Raw genomic sequence first — 20,402 nt, 5'->3', positions numbered from 1 at the left:
ACTTCTTCCACCTTTCACTAACGGTACCCAACTAAAGTGCTTTAAAACATACAATTTGCAACAGACGTCCTAGAAACGTGTTAGGTGAACCCCCCCTATAAAATTTTATTCTCGATTGAGTCATTTTCAGGAGTCATGTTCCTTACTCACAATAGTTACATTGAAGTAAATTTTGAGGCAGAACTCACAAAATCCCCTAGCATGTGTGTAGTTGCCGGGGACCAAGCCCACCCAAAGTTATACTCCTGGCTAGGAGTCTACATCAACTAGTTTGCAATGATAGTGTACGTTGCTGACAGTGAAAAGTAAGACTCTAGAACTGCCTACGTAGAAAAGTCAATTTTGGTACTTCATAAAGAAAGGCTGGATTCGGACTCCCAAAACTGGATATGGAAAATACAACTGAACACATCTGCATGTCCGACTTCTAGATTGGGAATCCTCATTTAACACAAGGTTTAATGTAGTTTGTTTTATGTTCAGAAAGTTGGGGGGTTTGAATTTCTCAAGAGACTACTGCGAAAATCCATTAGCGAGTAACACAAAAGCATGGTCATCTAAAATCCTAAAATCAATTAAGATATAAAAAAAATAGGTTTTGTATCGTTCAAAGTTTTAACATCCAGGAAACACTTAAAAACCCTTATCTTAAATTTTTTTCAGGGATCTTTTTATACCTTTATGGCTGCAATAGTGTTGCAAATGTTTTTTTTGCATTTAATGTACGCGCAGACCTTCTTGTTTTATGTATTTGTCATTGAAGCAGTATGTCACTATTCGTTTTTCTTGATGTTCACCAACAGTGGGACAAACAACGTACATGCACCTACTTAGGGGCAAGTTATTGTAGGGAAGTTATGGCTTTTATTTTCCGGTGGTATATAATTGAGAAGATGACTCGCACTCCGCTTTAGTGTTTTATTTGATGTTCGTGAATATTTGTTGCTGAACAAACCTAACTTGTGATTTCAGGGTGTATGGGGTAGGTATTAAAGTTGGAGCGATGCATTACTTGTGGCACAATTAAGGTGTAGAATGCTTGGCTTGAATCTCCGTGTCTATGTTAGTTGTATGTGTGGTGTCTCGTGTGATTTAGTGGCTTATAATTTATATTTGTGAACATGACATTCCATGTAGCAACACCTTGTAGGGGTGGAGGGCACAGGCATTCTTACTAGTAGATGTTAACTGTTTCCAAGTGTCTATGCAGGTGTGTAATGAGCAAGTTACTTACCTTCGGTAACAATAGATCTGTAAGAAACATTAGTTAATGTTAGATTCCTTACCTTAGAATATCCCCAGGTGTCAGACTGGATCCGGAAAGCTTTCGTTAGCAGTACCTCTGCGCATCAGTAGGTGACGCCGTGCGGCTCCGCGTCCATCGCTGGCGTCGTATGAGTCGAGATGATGTCACGGAGACTACTTAGGCGCCACCCATGCGCGCTGACGTCAGTTCTGGACACAACTTTCCGCGCCAGGAACGCAGAGCCATGCAAGACACTGACCATTGGTGCATAAAACTAGGGCCCTAAAAGGGATGACCTTAACCCTGGAAATCAGGTCGCAGAACGGGGAGGATGGGTGGAGCGGTAAGGAATATAACACTAACTAATGTTTCTTACAGATATATCATTACCGAAGGTAAGTAACTTGCTTGTCTGAAAGAAACACATTAGTGTTACATTCCTTATTTTAGAATAGATACCCCAGCAATACCAACCCCAGTGGAGGGTCTGCGAACAAGATTACACCAGAAAGTCACGGAGAACACAACAGCCAAAGAAGCCATCTCTCCAGACTTGGCTGTCAAGGCAATAATGCTTGGTAAAGGAATGCAGCAAGGACCACGTAGCTGCCTGACAGATATCCTGCAAAGGGACTCCCTGTCTCAGAGCAGTAGTGGCTGCTGTCGCCAGAGTAGAATGGGCACGCAATCCCACAGGAGGCGCCTTTTTAGCCAAGGAGTAGCAGGCTTTAATACACAGAACGACCCACTGAGAGATGGTTAGTTTGTGCACAGCCCGACATTTCTTGGCGCCCACGTAGCCAACAAAGAGTTGACCATCCACCCGGAACTGTCGTGTGCGCTTCAGATAGAACGACATCGCACGTTTTGGGTCCAGATGGTGGAGCCTCTCTTCCTCTTTCGAAGGATGCGGAGGCGGAAAGTAGGTGGGCAAAGTGATGGTCTGCCGGATGTGGAAGGGTGTGCCAACCTTGGGCAGAAAAGAAGGACAGTTGCGTAACACCACCTTGTCCGGATGAACAGAAAGGAAAGGAGGTTTAGAAGAAAGAGCCGGGAGCTCACTCACTCTTCTGGCAGAGGGGATAGCTACCAGGAAAGCCATCTTGAGAGTGAGAAGACGTAAAGGACAGTTATGAAGGGGCTCAAAAGGAGCGCACATCAGAAAGGTCAAGACAAGATTTAAGTCCCATTGAGGCATTATGAAAGGCACAGGAGAAAACGTGTGCGAAATGCCTTTAAGGAAACGGTTAACAATCGGGGACTTAAAGAGAGAAGGCTGATCTGGTCAGCCTTAGAAAGGCGGAGATGGCCGAAAGATAACCTTTGATAGTGCCCAGAGCAGAACCCTGCTGGGCCAAGGATAGTAGGAACAGAAGGACCTCAGAAAGAGGGGCAGAAAGGGGATCCACAGACTTTGCTGTGCACCATGCCACAAACTTGTTCCACCGGCAGGCGTATACCGTCTTAGTGGATGGACGCCTGGCTGCCAGAATGACATCACAGACTTCGGGAGGAAGATCGAAAGCGGTCAACTGGCGCCGCTCAATCTCCAAGCATGGAGGTGGAGGCTGGACAGGTTCTGGTGGAGGACTGTCCCTTGCTGCTGCGACAGTAGAATCTCCCGAAGAGGCAGACGGATCGGGGGATTGATCGTCATGCTGAGTAGCTCGGGATACCAGTATCTTCGTGCCCAATCCGGAGCCACAAGGATGATTTGGGCCCAGTCGCGCCAAATCTTCTTCAGCACTTTGGGCAGAAGTGGTATAGGCGGAAAGGCGTACAACAGACCGCAACTCCACTCGCGACGAAAAGCGTCGCCGAACGAGCGCCGCCTTGGAAATTCCAACGCGCAGAACTGATGACATTGCGCGTTCTCTTCGGTGGCGAATAGATCTAACCAAGGCTCTCCCCACTGCAGAAAGAGACCTTGCGCCACATCCGAGCGCAGACGCCATTCGTGATCCATCAAGCACCGGCGACAGAGTTCGTCCGCCCTGGCAATCAGAAAACCTGCCAGGTGTTGAACCACCAAGGAAATGCCTTGATGTACAAGTTACTTACCTTCGGTAAAGATGTATCTGGATGTATCTGGACGATTCTAGCAGCAGATTCCTTAACATAGAATTATCCCCAGGCGTGAGACTGGACCCGGAAAACTTTCTTGCCCAGCATCTCTGCGCCCCGGGGGGTGGTACCACGCGACTTCGCTCTGACGTCTTCCGCGGGTGTGACATCCGCGAGGTCACATAAGCCCAACCCTGGTGAGCGGACGTCAGTTTGCTTCGGAGAACTTTTCCGCACCACAACACGGAGCCATCACAACAAAACTGAGGAGAGCATGGGAACAGTGTTAGAAAAAAACAAAGAAACAAAACAGAGAAACAAAAGGTGAAGAACAGCGCCAGTTGGCACCAAGGTACCAGGAGGTACAACAGCAAAGCCAGAGCAGGAAAAGAGCAGATCACCACTATGAGGAACAACTGTGCAAGCCAAGGCGATAGCACCAGTTGGCACCAAAGTACCAGAAGGCCAAAGCAGCAAAGCCATAGCAGGGAAAGCGCAAAGCACCACTCCGTGGAACCACCGTGCAAGCCAAGGCGAAAGCCATCCTGCAGGCACAAGCATGTGAATGTGTCGTAACAGAAAGAGAGAGTGTGCAACCGCTAACCACACAGTGGCCACAAGCACGGAACAGAGGAGCAACAGCAATCCACCCCCCAGACTACACTGTCAAGGAGGGCCATATCCCCTGAAAGGAGCAGGAGGCCAAAGAACAGGTAAAAGAATCCCCAACGTAGAAGACCGCAAGGGGATCAGAAACTCTAACCACAGAGGGAAAAGAGCAAAAGTAGGCCCCTACACTGGAGAGAAACCAGCTGGAGGGATGCCCGACAGGAAGAAAACAAAGAGGACACCCACAGAAGACAAGCCACCCAGAGGAAGGCGAACGCAGAAAACCAAGCTGAGGGTCCTCGCAGAACGGGAAGGAAGGGTGGGTCGTGAAGTAATCTGCTACTAGAATCGTCTCTACCAGATACATCGTTACCGAAGGTAAGTAACTTGTACATCTGATAGAGACTACTAGCCGCAGATTCCTTAACGTAGAATAGATACCCTAGCCATACCCAGAAGGGTGGAGGTCCTGCGAGAGAGCCTCTCCACCAGGAGAGACACAGGGCCCCAGCAGGGAACATGTCACAGGGACAAGAAGGGAAATGCCAGGATATCCTAAACCCAACCAAGGAAGAACTGCCCAACACCCCGCACAGACAGACAGCGCCCGAAAAGCCTCAAGGAACACAAGGACCACCTCGAACCCCAGGGAGAAGAGGTAGAACTGGAGGAAGGGCTCACCGTAAGAAGCACATACACAGTGATAGAAAGTAGCTGAACACACCTAGCCGCAAGCAGCGGACAAGGCAGGAAGGGCCCCACCGCCAATAGCGCAGGCGGAAGAAGAAAGGCACCGTTGCGCAAAGCCCCAGCGGAACCAGAGGCAGGGGCACAAGGGAACACATAAAAGGCCACAACAGTGGATAGAACAAGCAGGCCTGCAAGGGCATGCGCAGCCAGCAGCAGGCAACACCAGTAAACAGCGCACCCCGGACAAGCCAGACGCCAGCCGAAGGCAGAGGCCAGGGAGGGCCAGGACACACCCCAAGGGAGAGGCCGGTCCAGAAACACAGACACTGACCCATGACAGAAGTGGAACCAGGCAGAAAAGAAAGACGGAGGATGGACCCAAGCCGTCCACCAGAACACAGAAGCCAAGGAAAGCCAGTCCCTCTGGAACACCAGACAGAAGACCAAGCCGAAACACCGGACAGAAGTGCGGAACCGCCACAACACGGTGCCACAGACAGCAGGCCAGACTGGTCTAGCGACATAGCGAACAAGGAGGACGGACGGACCTGGGCGCAACGCATGCTGCTTCAAGACAATCGGCAAGAAGATCGCACCTGCGACATACAGTGACGCCACGGAGAGCAAGGAGCCCGAAAAGGCGACCAAACTTCCCCAGCACATGACAGAGCTATGTAATAGCTACAATTACCCCCCATAGGGTATGTTGCGTCCCAAGAAAACATGGGAACACCTCTTAGGAAAACATTTCCGCAGCAGAGGACAAACAGAAAGACCTGCGGGTAGAACCGCAGATGGCTTGCCAATCAGCCAATAAAGAAGACACAGAAGGCCTAATCTCAGGACCTTCACAGGCTTATCAACCAAAACCACATGTCAAAAAAGGGCCGGACCAGCAGCCAACAGCACCGAAGGGCCAACTGAAGGACCCTGAAGGCACACCAACCAGACAGAACACGCAACCAGGGCTACCGAACATTAGACCCCAGAAGAACAAGGGGAGAACAGCTCCCAGAGCACAGCAGAGGACCGACATCCAGGTTTACTGAGGGGGAGGAGGAGGACGAAACCCTACAAGGAACTGCTGAATAGCAGAATCCGCCGGGGCCTGAAACAAAAGAGTGTCATCAAAAGGGAGGTCAACGAGATGCTCCCTAACATTCTCAGGAAAAACACTGTCCCTCAACCAAACATGGCGCCGGAGGGCCACCGAAGAAGCCATATTGCGACCAAGAGCCTCAGAGACATCCAGTGCCGAGCAAAGAATAAACGCGGCCAGCTCCCGGCCATCCAACACATGGTGCCGCAGATCAGCCCAGGCACCCTCCTGAGAATCACAAGACAGAAGGGACTCCGGGCAATTCCAGAAGCAGGAAGTGGCTCTGGCCAACACGCAAAGTGTGTTGAGCGCCCGCAAGGCAGCACTGGAGGAAGCGAAGATGTTACTCCCCCACGAGTCTAACCACCGGGTCTCCCGTGACAGAGGAGACAACACTGAGGGCAAAGAAGGAAAGGCAGTCTGCAGAAGAGGGCCCCTGGTAGAAGGGTGGCAGGAAAGGCAAACAGGATCATGTGGAGCAGGACGGTGGCGGTGCAGAAGCGACTGGAGCACCAGGTCCCCCAGCGACTGGAGCACCAGGTCCCCCCGTGGCAGGACGCCCCCAGGCTCCCAAGAGAGAATTATGAAGCGAAGCTTCGAAAGAAAGAAGCAGCTCCCGTCCACCAAAGCCCTGATGGAGAACCTCAAGCAAATGGTCCACGGGGAAATGGGCAACCGGGTCACCCAGGTGCAAAATCCCAGCGGCCGTGGAGACAGCCTGGGCGAAGGCAGCACTCGCTTCTTTAGGGCAACGCGGTGGGGAGAGTAATTCCTCCGTGGGAGACGGCTGTAAGCGAAGCCGGCCATCCCCCAGCCCAACTGGAGGAAGAAATGGCCAAGCGCGAACAGGAGAAGGCTGGACAGATGAGTGGGGAGCCTGATGCGCCTCTGGGCGCGGGGACGGTGAAGAGCCCTCCTTGGAAGACGCCGGGGAAAAAGCCACAACGCGGCGTCCCGTCTCCGGGGAAGAAGATACAAAAAGTTGCCGAACCAATGGAGGAGAGGGGGCCTCCGAAGACGAATCAACGACCCGACGCCAGGAATGGCGCCGCCGAGATGACCTTCACCACCACTGGCGCAGCGGGGGAACGGGGCGGGGTCGGGCAGCTAAAGAATGACGCCGAAAAGGCGCCAACTTGACTACCGACAAGGCAGCTGCCTGCGTGGAGAGACGAGGGGGACCCGGGGACGCGCCCCGACCCCCAGCAAGCCCCTGCGGTTGGCCGCCAGGGCCGACAGCCACCGGCACCTGAGCAGCGTCAGCTCGGTCCGCTTGCCCAGAGGACTGAGGAGGACGAGCCACGAATCCCGGCAACCTCCCGTGACACCACAGGGACCCCCATGGGAATTTGCAGCGAGGCAGAGGCGCCGTGGGTCGAAGGAGGGAACCCCGTAGGGCTGCGCCCAGACGACGCCACCCCCCCAAAATCTAGAGCCAAACCTGTCGGTGCCTGGCCGGAGCCGCCGATGACTCCACAGAAGGCCCCGCACATAGCAAGGGATCCGTGGACGTCCCAGGAAGGGGAGGAGAAGCCAAGGAGGCCTGCAGGGCCACAGCATAGGACTCCATTTGGACTCTGGTCGCCCCCACGCCGGGAAACGGTGGGTAGGGTGGCGACGCTTGAGGCTGCACGACCCACGAAGCACCTGCGCCCACCATAGTGCGGGGACCAGGCCTCGGGGACAAGCTGCGACACTTACCAACGGGCGAGCGACGCCCCTGCGGCCTCTGAGGACGACGATGTCAGAGACGGAAGCGGCGGTTCCTGGACCCTTCCGCGGGGGACGAACGCAGTGACGCCGCCGACCTGGACATGCGGGCTGAAAGGAGCTTCATCCGGCGCTCCCGCTGGGACTTCGGCTTCATCTGCTGACAAGCCACGCAGTCTGTGGAGTCAGGGTGCTCTCCCAAACACCACATACAAATGGGGTGAGGGTCCGTCGCCTACATCTGGCGTGCGCGAGACGAGCACGTCTGAAAACCTGAAGGCATTCGCACATTGCTCTAAAAAATGTTTTTTTAAACGTGAAAAGAAGGCCTGAAAACAGGCCAGGGACACGATCAGGATCCGCGTGGCACACGGAAATGAAGGAAACTGACGTCAGCGTGCTGGGGTGGGGCTTATGTGACATCGCTGACGTCACGGCCGTGGAAGACGTCAGGGCGGAGTCGCGTGGTACCACCCCCCAGCACACAGAGATGCTGGGCAAGAAAGATTTCCCGGTCCAGTCTCACGCCTGGGGATAACTCTACATTAAGGAATCTGCGGCAAGTAGTCTCTATCAGATGTTCCAGCCATGTCCAGAGGCGCAGAGCCCCATGACATAGGGTCCACGACCCCACCCCGCCCTGTTTATTCCACTACCATATGGCGGTGGTGTTGTCCGTGAACACCTGCACCACACTGCCCCAGACAAAGGGAAGGAATGCCTTCAGTGCAAGTCGGATCGCATGAAGCTCCAAAAGGATGATATGGAGCCGGGACTCTGCCGGATACCAGAGTCCTCTGATCTCCGCCTCTCCCAAGTGGCCTCCCCATTCCAGGAGGGACGCATTCGTCACCACTGTGTGCTCCGGTTGGAGAAGGGAGAGGGATCTGACCTTGACCCAATCGCGATTCGTGAGCCACCACTGCAATTGCCATGCAGTGCCCTCCGAAATCTGGACCTGATCGGACAGGTTGCCCTGATGCTGCGCCCACTGGAACTTCAGGTCCCACTGCAGAGCCCGCATATGCCATCTGGCATGGTTCACTAGCAGGATGCGGGTGGCCATCAGGCCCAGGAGCCAGAGGGTCATCCTGACTGAAACCCGGGATAGAGAAAGATCCCTTTTTGTTAAATGGTGTAAATCCGTTCAGTAGTTTCCAAGGTATTCAAAAAATAAAAAGTTTCAATATCTGGGCAGAGCCTAACCCTCCGAGCACGAGCTTGGCTCTAATTGGCTGCCAACACTTCAAACAGGAAGTGTTGGCAGCCATCTTGTGCCTTGCATGGAGTGAAAATCAACTGCCAGCAACAGCAATAGTTGGGGATTAGTTTGCTGCTGGGAAGAAGAGGGTGGACCTTGCAAGCGCAGAGACCCTGAAGAGCAGGTAGAGAAAGTGCTGATCACGGGGATTTACCCGTATTTAGCAGAAGGGTCCCGGCGACGGCTGCTGTTCCCGGGCAGAGGCGGGAGTGTAGACCCATGGCCGCCGCTCTCCTCTGCCACTGGCTGCCGCGGGCAGAAGCAGGAGGGAGGCGGGAGTGTAGACACGTGGCCGCCGCTCCCCTCTGCCACTGGCTGCAGCTGGCGCTGTCTGCCGGCTTCAGTGAGGAAGAGGAGCTGCGTGGGGGCAGTAGAGGTGGATATGATTATTTTTAGTTCGCGGGCAGAGGCGGGAGTGTAGACCCGTGGCCGCCACTCCCCTCTGCCACTGGCTGCCACGGGCACTGTCTGCCGGCTTCAGTGAGGAGATGAGCTGCGCAGGGGCAGTAGAGGTGGATATGCTTATTTTTCATTCGCGGGCAGAAGCAGGAGGAAGGCGGGAGTGTAGACACGTGGCCGTCGCTCCCCTCTGCCACAGGCTGCCGCGGGCGCTGTCTGCCGGCTTCAGCGAGGAAGAGGAGCTGCGCGGGGGCAGTAGAGGTGGATATGCTTATTTTCATTTGCGGGCAGAGGTGGGAGGGAGGCGGGAGTGTAGACCCGTGGCAGCCGCTCCACTCTGCCACTGGCTGCCGCAGGCGCTGTCTGCTGGCTTCAGTGAGGAGATGCACAGTTGCTGCAGCAGTTGTCGAAATGAGTTACAAGCTGTGAATTACATAACATAATTAACTAATAACAGTGGTCATATCTAGTCGTTTAAAAAGTCTGTTTTCCGAAGTACCAGCTATTTCACCCATGCTTCATGAATCAAAGGGTTTGAGCTGGTTGGTGCTCATTTGGCGGAGCTGTGTCTTGACTAAGAGACATCTTAGAATCAGGCATAACGATCTAATAGCCTGATTCTGAGGCGGTGCTAGGAAGGCAGGGTTAAACATAACAATGAGTTGTTCTAAGAGCGAGAAGGTGGAAGTATGTCGTGGGCGGAGTTAGAAACAGCAATTCAATTCGTGATAAGGCTGGGCAGATGGAGGGATAGGGAGGGGTCAGAGTGCGGCATCTTTAGTGTATGACACATTAGGGAAGAGACTCCTGTTCCGCACACACCGCATAATGCCGTGGGCACCATCCCCTCCTGCTGGCCCAACTCCCTTCCCAGGCCTTAGATCCCTTGTCAGATGCGGTGTCAGTGCTTTCGGACCCCTAGCATGCAGTGAAGCTGCTGCGATCCCTCAGCTCCTTCCGCGGGGACGCCTTGTTTTGCGATGCTTGCCTAGTTCTGGAGGGACAGGAGATTCCGGTGCCTAAGAGCATTTTGACGACTGCCAGTCCATACATAAGGGGAGAACATCACACTGGTTCAGGTTTAGCTTTGGACAGACCAAGCGTAGCCCCTCTCCAAACCATCACCTTCACATAGCTCAACAGTTCAACCACGCCTAACAGAAGTAGCTTTGGCACAGAATAAGGTCTTAATACAGGGGTTGTCTCGGAAAAAGGGATTTACAGTGCTTGGCTTTAAGGCTGGTCTTAATTTGGGAACAAATAACACTAAAAGCAGAACATTCAGACTAGGGACGGATCCGGCTTTAGCTAAGTGGCCACCAGAGTCCGCACCCCAGAATTAGAACCAGCATTAGCGCAGAACCATCACTTGGCATATTTATAGCCTCGGGTAAGGTAACTATTCGTAGCCCTGTGTCACTTTCAGCACAGGACTAGAGGGACTTAAGAAAGGGGTCAGCTAGATTTGGTGCAAGGTTGGCCTTGGCCGAGGCATCAACGAGGCTTGTCGCCTCAAACATCTTCAGTACATGACAACTCATTGGCATTCTGTGCTTGACTGAGAGACTATCTGTGCTACTAATCTCGGCTTGGTAGAAGTGCCATTTTGGCTTGTCACAGGAGCATGGGAGGCACTAGAACCACCATTTAGGCCAGCAAATTGAATGCATTGTGTTCAATGTGACAATGATTTTATGTTAACGAACAAGTTACTTACCTTCTGTGGTAAATAAAAATTCCTTTACCGGGACTGAATTTGATACAGAAACATTATAAAATAGCTCAGTAAAATGAGAGGCAGAATCCGTGATATTAGAGTTTCGGAATGGGCTTTATTCCAATAATCGATTATAATCGGATGCTTCAAGTTCCATCACCACGGGGGTTCAGGAAGTGAAGTACATATTTTATTGACAAGAAGTAACTTTTATAGTACATACATTATAATGAAGTGAATACAGTAGGCGTAACAATTGATAAGGACATTGACGTTTGGTCTGCGTAACCGAAAATGGGTGTAATAATGAGTAAAAAGGAACATGATTGGTTATGATGTAATACATAGGTGGATCTATAAGATAATACTTGGCATTGATGCGCGCGCAGCAGTATGACGTGTAATTGACGTGTAACTAGGGGGTGACGGGGACTTGACATTTAGCTCTATATGTGGAGACGAGAAGTCTGGGGGGGTCAAGTCAACCTAATCCCAAATCATATCTAACATCCTATGTTTAAAGAACTATGTTATCCATAAAAGAGGGACTCTCGGACAGAATCTATTCTATACTGACTGTGCGTGCGTGTACAAGCGTCTAAGTGTCTACACTGAATGCGAGGGGGTAGGAATATTCCATGGTAACAGGGCTATGAATTACTTGCATGAGGACAGAGAAGATGGGCCTTTTTGCTTGGTAACTGGAAGAATGTTTACTTAAACTACTAGGCAGGAATGCATCGGCTGAGGGGGAGGCAGATAATTCGAAGGTGAAATACAGTTCTTGGCAGAGAGTAAGCTGATGTCAGGCTTCGTGAGCCGCGCAGAGAATGAGACAAAGTTCATGGTCACAGATGCAGGCTCGGGCTGGAGCTTTCAGAGGCAGAAGGCAAGAGGAGTTTTGATGACAGAATCAGGGCCTACTTGCCTGGACTGAAAAGTGGCATAAGTGAACCATATAAAGCCGATGGCCTTTCATATTTAGGAAGGGGATATCCGGCCTATACATGGCGGATCTGTCAAAGGACATGTTGACGGTGGACGCACATGTATTTGCGTCTTCATAACTGGAACTGGAGGGAACATACATGTACTTGTGACATGCACATGGAACCGTTGGGGTCCAAGATAGGGGACATAACTGACCAGAAAAATCCATATTTCCACACTTCGGTAACAATATATTTGTAAGAAACATTAGTTAGTTAGATTCCTTACCTTAGAATATCCCCAGGCGTCAGGCTGGATCCGGAAAGATTTTTCATCAGCAGTAGCCTTGCGCGTCGGTAGGCGTCGCCCGTGATCGCTGGCATGACGTCGGAGTACTAAGACGCCGCCCTCGCGTGCTGACGTCAGTTCTGTACATAGCTTTCCGTGCCAGGAACGAAGAGCCATGCAAGAAACCGACACTGGTGCCATGAAACTAGGGCCCTGAAAGGGATGATCTTAACCCTAGATATCAGTTAGCAGAACGGGGAGGATGGGTGGGCGGTAAGGAATCTAACTAACTAATGTGTCTTACAGATATATCGTTACCGAAGGTAAATAACTTGTTCATCTGAAAGAAACGCGTTAGTTAGATTCCTTACCTTAGAATAGATACCCCAGCAACACCAACCCCGATGGTGAGTCTGCGAACCAAGATCAGACCAGGAAGTCCTGGAGAACAGAACACCCAAAGAAGAAGAGTGGAATAGGCCCTCAGCCCCACAGGAGGATCCTTCTTAGCCAAAGAATAACAGGCCTTAATGCACGAAACAACCCACTGAGAGATGGTCCACTTGTGCACTGCCCGCCCCTTCTTAGCACCCACGTAGCCAACGAAGAGTTGGTCGTCCACCCGGAACTGTTTGGTGCGGTACAGATAGGAGAGCGCACATTTTGGGTCCAGGCGGTGGAGCCTCTCTTCCTCTTACGAGGGATGCGGAGGCGGAAAGAAGGTGGGCAAGGTAACAGACTGCCCGATGTGAAAGGCAGTAACCACCTAGGAAGAAAAGAAGGGCGAGTCCTCAGAACAACCTTGTCCGGATGGACAGAGGAAAGGAGGTTTAGAAGAAAGAGCCTAGAGCTCACTCACTCTTCTGGCAGAGGTGATGGCAACCAGGAAAGCAGTCTTGAGAGTCAGAAGACGAAGAGGACAGTTATGAAGTGGCTCAAAAGGAGCGCACATCAGATAGGTTAACACCAGATTCAAGACCCACCGAGGCATTACAAAGGGGACAGGAGGAAACATGTGAGTAATGCTTTTTAAGAATCTATTTGCAACAGGGGACAGAGAAGACTGATCAGGAAGCTGTAAGAAGGCAGAAACAGCTGAAAGATATCCCTTGACGGTGCCCAGAGCAGAGCCCTGCTGGGTCAGGGAAAGAAGAAAGAGGAGAACCTCAGAAAGGGGGGCGGAAAGGGGATCCACAGCCTTTGCTGTGCACCATGCCACAAATTTGTTCCACCTGCAGGTGTATAACGTTTTAATGGAGGGAGGCCTGGCTGCCAGAATGACATCACAGACTTCAGGAGGCAAGTCAAATGGCATCAACTGCCGCCGCTCAATCTCCACGCATGGAGGTGGAAGCTGGACAGGGTCGGGTGGAGGACCGTCCCCTGCTGCTGCGACAGAAGGTCCTCCTGAAGAGGCAGTCGAATCGGGGGATCGATTGACAGACTGAGTAGCTCGGGATACCAGTATCTTCGTGCCCAATCCGGAACCACAAGGATGACTTGGGCCCAGTCGCTTGATCTTCTTCAGCACTCTGGGCAGAAGTGGTATAGGCGGAAAGGCATATAACAGACCGCAACTCCACTCGTGACGAAAAGCGTCTCCGAGCAAGTGCCGCCATGGAAATTCCAACGCGCAGAACTGATGACATTGCGCGTTCTCTTCGGTGGAGAATAGATCTAACCAAGGCTCTACCCATTGCCGAAAGAGGCCTTGCGCCAAGTCCGAGTTCAGGAGCCATTCGTGATCCATCATGCACCTGCGGCTGAGTTCGTCCACCCTGGCGTTCAGAGAGCCCATCAGGTGTTGAACCACCAGGGCGATGCCCTGATGTTTCAGCCATGTCCAGAGGCGCAGAGCCTCCTGACAAAGGGTCCACGACCTCACCCCATCCTGTTTGTTGCAATACCACATGGCGGTGGTGTTGTCCGTGAACACCTGCACTACACTTCCCCGGTCAGAGGGAAGGAATGCCTTCAGTGCAAGCCGGATCACCCGCAGCTCCAATAGGTTGATATGGAGCCGGGACTCCGCCGGAGACCAGAGGCCTCTGATCTCCACTTCTCCCATGTGCCCCCCGCCCATCCCTGGAGGGACGCATCAGTCACCACTACGTGCTCCGGTTGGGGTAGGGAGAGTGATCTGCTGCAGACCCAATCGCGGTCCGTGAGCCACCATTGCAACTGTCTTGCAGTGCCCTCTGAAATCAGGACGTGGTCGGACAGGTTGCCCCGATGCTGAGCCCACTGGAACTTCAGGTCCCACTGCAGAGCCCGCATCCGCCACCTGGCGATGTACCAGCAGGATGCAGGAGGCAATCAGACCCAGCAGCCGTAGGGCCATTTTGACCGAAACTCGGGATAAAGGCTGAAAGATCTGAATCAGAGCCTGAATATCCCGAACCCGCAGTTCGGGAAGATAGACCCAAAACTGCGCCAAAACCAGAACCGCTACGATGAAGAGGAGCTTCTGGGAGGGACTCAGATGTGACTTCAGCACGTTGATGGAGAACCCCAGCGAATGCAGGAGGTCGGCCGTAGTCTGGAGGTGGGAGACGACTGTTCGGGGTGAGCCCGCCTTCAACAACCAGTCGTCGAGATAGGGGAAGACTGGAATCCCTAATCTGCTCAGATGAGCTGCGACCACCGCCATCACTTTCGTGAACACCCGAGGGGCACTGGTGAGGCCGAAGGGGAGCACGGTAAACTAAGTGCTCATGGCCTACCGTGAACCGCAGGTAACGCCGGTGGGCCGGCAGGACGGGGATGTGGAAATAATCGTCCTGCAAGTCCAAAGCTACCATCCAGTCTCCAGGGTCTAGGGCAGCCAGAACCTGAGCTAAAGTCAGCATCTTGAACTTCTCCTTCCGGAGGAAGGCGTGGACGCTCTTGAGGTCCAAGATAGGGCATAGGCCCCCTATGACCTTCTTGGGAACTAGAAAGTAGTGGGAGTAACAACCCAGTCCTACTTCTGGGCCAGGAACACGCTCGATGGCCCCCTTGGCCAAGAGGGCCGTAACTTCCTCCTGCTGAAGTCCCAAGTGATCCCCCGACATGCGGTGGTACTGCGGTGGCATGGCTGGAGGGTTCGCCTCGAAGGGGAGAGAGTAGCCCCTTCGGAGGATTTGCAGCACCCACCTGTCCGAAGTGATGGTACGCCAGTGGAGCAGGTGATGGCGAACTTTGCCTCCCACTGGCGTGGAATGGGCCTGAAAGCTCGGACTAGGAAGGCTTTGAGACATATGCTGCAGGAGCAGATGTGGACTGACCGGCTCTCTGTCCCCCTGCTCCGCCACGGCGGAATCCACATCCGCGTTGAGGCTGGTTCTGCGGCCTGTGGCTGGAAGAACGTGCGTGGGCACCCCTTCCTTGGCCACGAAAGGGACGAAAAGCAGAAGTTTGCTGGCGCTGGGCCGAGAGGCCCAAGGACTTGGCCGTAGCCCTTGAGTCCTTAAAGCGCTCCAGCGCGCTATCCACTTTGTCGCCAAAAAAGCTACGCCCATCAAAGGGCATGTCCATGAGGGTGCTCTGGACATCCGATGTAAAGTTTGTGGACCTCAGCCAGGCGTCACGACGAATCGCCACCGTCGTCGCAATCGCTCTACCCAGCGAGTCCGAGGTGTCAAGTTCACATCAAATGGAGTACCGTGCTGCCCCACAGCAAGAGCCTGGGCGAGCCGTGCCCTGGCCTCCTCTGGACACTGGGGCAGCACGTCCGCCACTGTATCGCACAAAGAGTGGGTGTAACGGTCCAAAAGGCACGCGGTATAAATGGACCGTAATCCCAGACCGAGGGAGTTAAACAGTTTCTTTCCAATCTGCTCCATCCTTTTGGATTCCCGATCCGGAGGTGCGGACGGAAAGGCAGTTTGGGACGTAGAGGCCTGGATAACCAGACTCTCAGGGGTGAGGTGTACTGACACAAAGCTGGGGTCGCCCAGAGCAGGGCGGTGGCGCCGGGCCACGTTCCGATCCACAGGTGAGACTGTGGAGGGCTTGGACCAAGTGCCCATCAGAACGTTGGTGAGGGCCTCATTAAACTGCAGTAGAGGCTCCGAAGAGCTTATCGGCGATTGAAGCACCTCAGTGAGGAGGTTAGTCCTCACGGCCGCTGCAGGGAGCTCCAGGTGTAGCGCCTGGGCCGCCCTGCGCAGCACCACAGATTAAGTCGCACCCTCCTCCGTAGCCACGGAAGGAGGAGAGATGAAACCAGTGTCAGGCGAAGTGTCTAGACCACTGGCATCCCCCAGCTCGTCTGCCCAGTCCTGACTTTACTGTGCCTCGACTTACCTGAATGCGAGGACTTTGATCCCGACGTGCGGTGATGACTTCGGCTCCGCGACCGGTCCCTCAACCTCCTCCTCGACCGGGACCTCGAGCGGCGCGGCGCCGACTGCAGGATCTCGAGGAGCTTGCGGGACCGCTCCCGCCTAGCCTTTGAGGTCAAGGCCCGGCAGTCGGGTCACGACTTGTCTTTCTCCGGCTCCCTCCCCTCTCCTGATACGAGGGAAGGTGTTTGCCGGTTTAATTGCTCGCGTTTAGAGCATTTGATGTGGAGTTTATTATGTGTTTTCAAAAACTGCATCTAATTGTGTCTGTATGCCTTCACTCACCCGCACTTTAAAATCATTTGCATACCTCGCTATTTTGCGAGTTTTCCGGGGTTTCTGAGGGACTGTGCCACTATAGGGCGCCATTTTAGTCAGCGCACTAGCGTCTGGACCGTGGGGGCTTTAAGAGGAGATCTGCTAGCGAGCAGCGCGCGCGCGCAGCAGGCGCACCGCAGGCGCGCCGGAGGCTCGCCAGAGGCAAGCCCGTCTGCACCCGTCCGCGCCAGTATGCCGCCAGCCGCCAGACCCTCTGATACCCTGCAGCCGTTGTTAACATCTATGATTACTCCTGTGCAGACATACTCACGTGAGTATTTGTTGTCTTTAAATATGGTGTATTGTAAAGCTGTGGGCCATTTTAACAGGGCTTTTGAGGGTCCTTTCTCACGCTCGACCTGTAAGTTTCAGAGCATGATCTGCCATTGTTCCACGTCACTTACTACATTGCCATCGGATTGTATATGTTTACCTGACTCTCTTCGGTTGGAGCCTCTTACTATTTCACTTCCCATTGTGCAGCATCAAGCATGGAATTGCATCCTAGCTAATGTTAGGTCTCTGGTTAAGCACTCTGCGGATATATGGGATGTTCTTACTGATCTGAAGCCGGATCTAGGTTTCATTACTGAGACTTGGCTTAAACCTAGCTCCACCCCGGCTATCACTCTCGCTATACCTGAGGGCTATCGGATTCTTAGGCGGGACAGAATAGGTAAAATGGGCGGCGGTATAGCCTTAATCTATAGAAGAACTGAACATTACCATCCTTGACCAGATGGGGAATGAAGCTTTTGAATGTATTGCTTTTAGATTGGACCTTTCCGCACGCTGTAGCTTGAAAGGTGCTTTAGTCTATAGACCGCCTGGGTCAACATCTAACTTTACCAGTCAATTGCTTGAATTCATCTCTCCCTACTTAATTGCTTCGCGTAAATTTCTCCTGCTTGGAGATTTCAATATTCATAGCGAAGATGTCTCCAATCAAGATGCAAGATTATGTTTACAAGACCTAGCAGCGGGAGGGTTAGCGATTATCAACACTGCTCCCACCCACATTGCTGGTCATACTTTGGACCTGATTTTTGCTAACTCTTTGGACATTAAATGTGCGGAGACTCATCCGCTTACATGGTCTGACCACTTTATGATAAGTTTTCAATTGTTGGGTTCTGTTGACCATGTTCCTGGGATAAAAAATAACTCTGCTACTCGACATTATAGACCCTGGCATAAATTAACTTCTAACCATCTCTCCCTACTTTTTTCCGGGTGGGATCGGGATAATATGCAAGGGGACATAAATCAGCAACTTGATTTGTTTGATTCGCAAGTTAGTCTTTTATTTGACAAAGTAGCTCCTCTAAAGCCTCTTAGACATACCCCCAAGAGTTCTGCCACTGGCTGGTATACGTCTGCTTTACGAGAGGAGAAAAGTGTCTGTAAAAGACTGGAGCGTGTTTGGCGACGCTCTGATAATGAGCAAGCCAAATCTACTTATAAAGCAGCTATGGTAATTTATCACAACAATGTTAAACTAGCCCGCAAAACGCACATTGCAGAGACTTTGGAGCACGCAGGTAACAACTCCAGAATGCTCTTTCAAATTGTACGCGATTTCACGAACCCCAAATCTGGCCAAACCAGAGATATTTCCTCGCAGTTATTATGCGATAATATCTCCTCTTTCTTTGTACAAAAAATTGAGAAGATATACCAAAATATCACCTTCCCCAATACTCTGGTCCCTATTTCTGCTGTAACCACATTCTATCCCACTAGTGTAGGACCTTATTTGACTTCATTCCCTGCCATCACCATTCCTGAAGTGCAAACACTCTTGGAATGTACCAGATCCGGTTCTCCTCTGGATATTATCCCAGCTAAAATCTCTTCTAGATTCACAACTCAGCTGGCGTCTCCACTTTGCTCCATAATTAATTCCTCTTTGAAATCTGCTAGACTCCTGCAAAGGTGGAAACATGCCCAAATTATCCCCATTCGTAAAAACTCTAACATCTCCCCTGAGGAATTGTCCAACTATCGCCCGATTTCGTTGCTCCCACTACAGAGTAAGATCACTGAGAAACACATCAATAAGCACTTATCTGCTTTCCTCGAGTTCTCTGGTGCTCTCGATGTTTCTCAGTCAGGCTTTCGTGCTAAACATAGCACAGAAACTGCCTTAGTGGAGGTAACAGATAATATTAGAATGGCTCTGGACCGAGGTCAAGCGGCACTTTTGGTGCTGCTTGACCTCTCAGCAGCATTCGATACCCTCTCTCACCAAGTTCTTCTGCACAGACTACAAGAGCTTGGTATTAATGGATCTGCTCTGAGTTGGCTATCAGATTTCTTGTCCAACCGTACTCAGGCGGTGTCATTGGGTTCTTTTTCTTCTGCTTCCTCACAGGTTACCAGGGGTGTCCCACAGGGCTCATGTCTGAGCCCAACTTTGTTTAACATCTATGTGACAACCCTGGCTAAACTGAGGAGGGATCTGGGGTTTACCCCTATCTCTTATGCAGATGATACCCAACTCCTCCTCACCTTCGACAAAACGCGAACAGACATTCAAACCATCTTTTCTCAGGGCATGACGGCAATTGCCTCCTGGATGAAAACCAACTATCTCCAGTTAAACTCGGAGAAATCTGAGATCTTGCTGTTCGGAGGTGCGGACATCTGTTGGTCACCCAGTTGGTGGCCGGAGGAGTTGGGTAAAGCCCCTGCTCCTAAAGAGGTAGCTAAAAATTTGGGCATTAAGCTCGATAAGAAACTTGCCTTTCAGACCCATGTAAACACTATTGCTGTGTCATGTTATCATATTTTAAGTTTACTTAGAAGAGTTTTTCCGATGCTTCCTCTTTCCACCAGGAAGACCTTAATTCAGGCATTGCTCATGAGCAAGATTGAGTATTGCAATGCTCTTCTTCTCTCTGCTCAGGCAGCTTCATTGGCTAAATTGCAGGTTATCCAAAATACGGCTGCCCGTTTGGTAACTGATTCTCCGGCCAGGACCCCTTCATTGCCTTTGCTGCATGAATTGCATTGGTTGCCAATCAAAAAAAGAGTGCAATTTATAACAGGCTACATGATTTTCAAGGCTCTAAATGAGCTTTGCCCCCTGTATCTAGCTAGGAAACTGAAAGCATATACTTCTATATCCTCACTTAGGTCAGGATCAAAAAAACTTCTCTCTGTTCCTAGAATAAACAAAGCCCATACTGGCGGCAGGGCCTTTTCCTATCTGGCTCCTTTGTTTTGGAATAGCCTTCCCCAATATCTTCGTACAGAAATGCCCCTTCTTCAATTTAGAAAGCTGATGAAAACGCATCTTTTCTAGTGTCGAGATAGTCTGCTGTTGCAAGAGCAGAGATACCCCTTGGGGTGATTCAGCGCTATATAAAATTATAAAAATAAATAAATAAATAAATTGTGGTCGGCCCCACGGCAGTAGAGACACCGATGGTGGGGGTCGGTAACCGACCTCAGTCGGTGACAGACGTCACACGGCTAGAACCCGGGCATCCCTACCGGCACCAGGAGTCGAAGTCGACTCGAAAAGAGACAAAAATGTCCAAAAAGTTAGTAAAAAAATTACTAAGGGTAAGCTCTTCCCGGATCTGCGCTTACTGGCGTGGAAAAAAGAACTGAAGTCAGCGCGCGAGGGCGGCGTCTAAGTACTCCGACGACGTCATCCCGGCGATCAGGACACCGAACGCCTGGGGATATTCTAAGGTAAGGAATCTAACGAACGGGTTTCTTTCAGATTCACTGTTAAG

General features: G+C 51.8%; 1 protein-coding gene across 1 annotated transcript in view; it reads right to left on the bottom strand.

The window, feature by feature from the left end:
• The window catches only part of BUB1 (BUB1 mitotic checkpoint serine/threonine kinase), an 850,308-nt gene that overhangs the window by 252,557 nt on the left and 577,349 nt on the right, over positions 1 to 20,402 (bottom strand). The window lies entirely within an intron of this gene.

The sequence above is a fragment of the Triturus cristatus genome, chromosome 6 (assembly GCF_964204655.1).
Source record: "Triturus cristatus chromosome 6, aTriCri1.1, whole genome shotgun sequence".
NCBI lineage: Eukaryota > Metazoa > Chordata > Amphibia > Caudata > Salamandridae > Triturus > Triturus cristatus.
The sequence above is the reverse complement of the archived record's forward strand: the minus strand, read 5'-3'. Positions and strand labels throughout refer to the sequence as shown.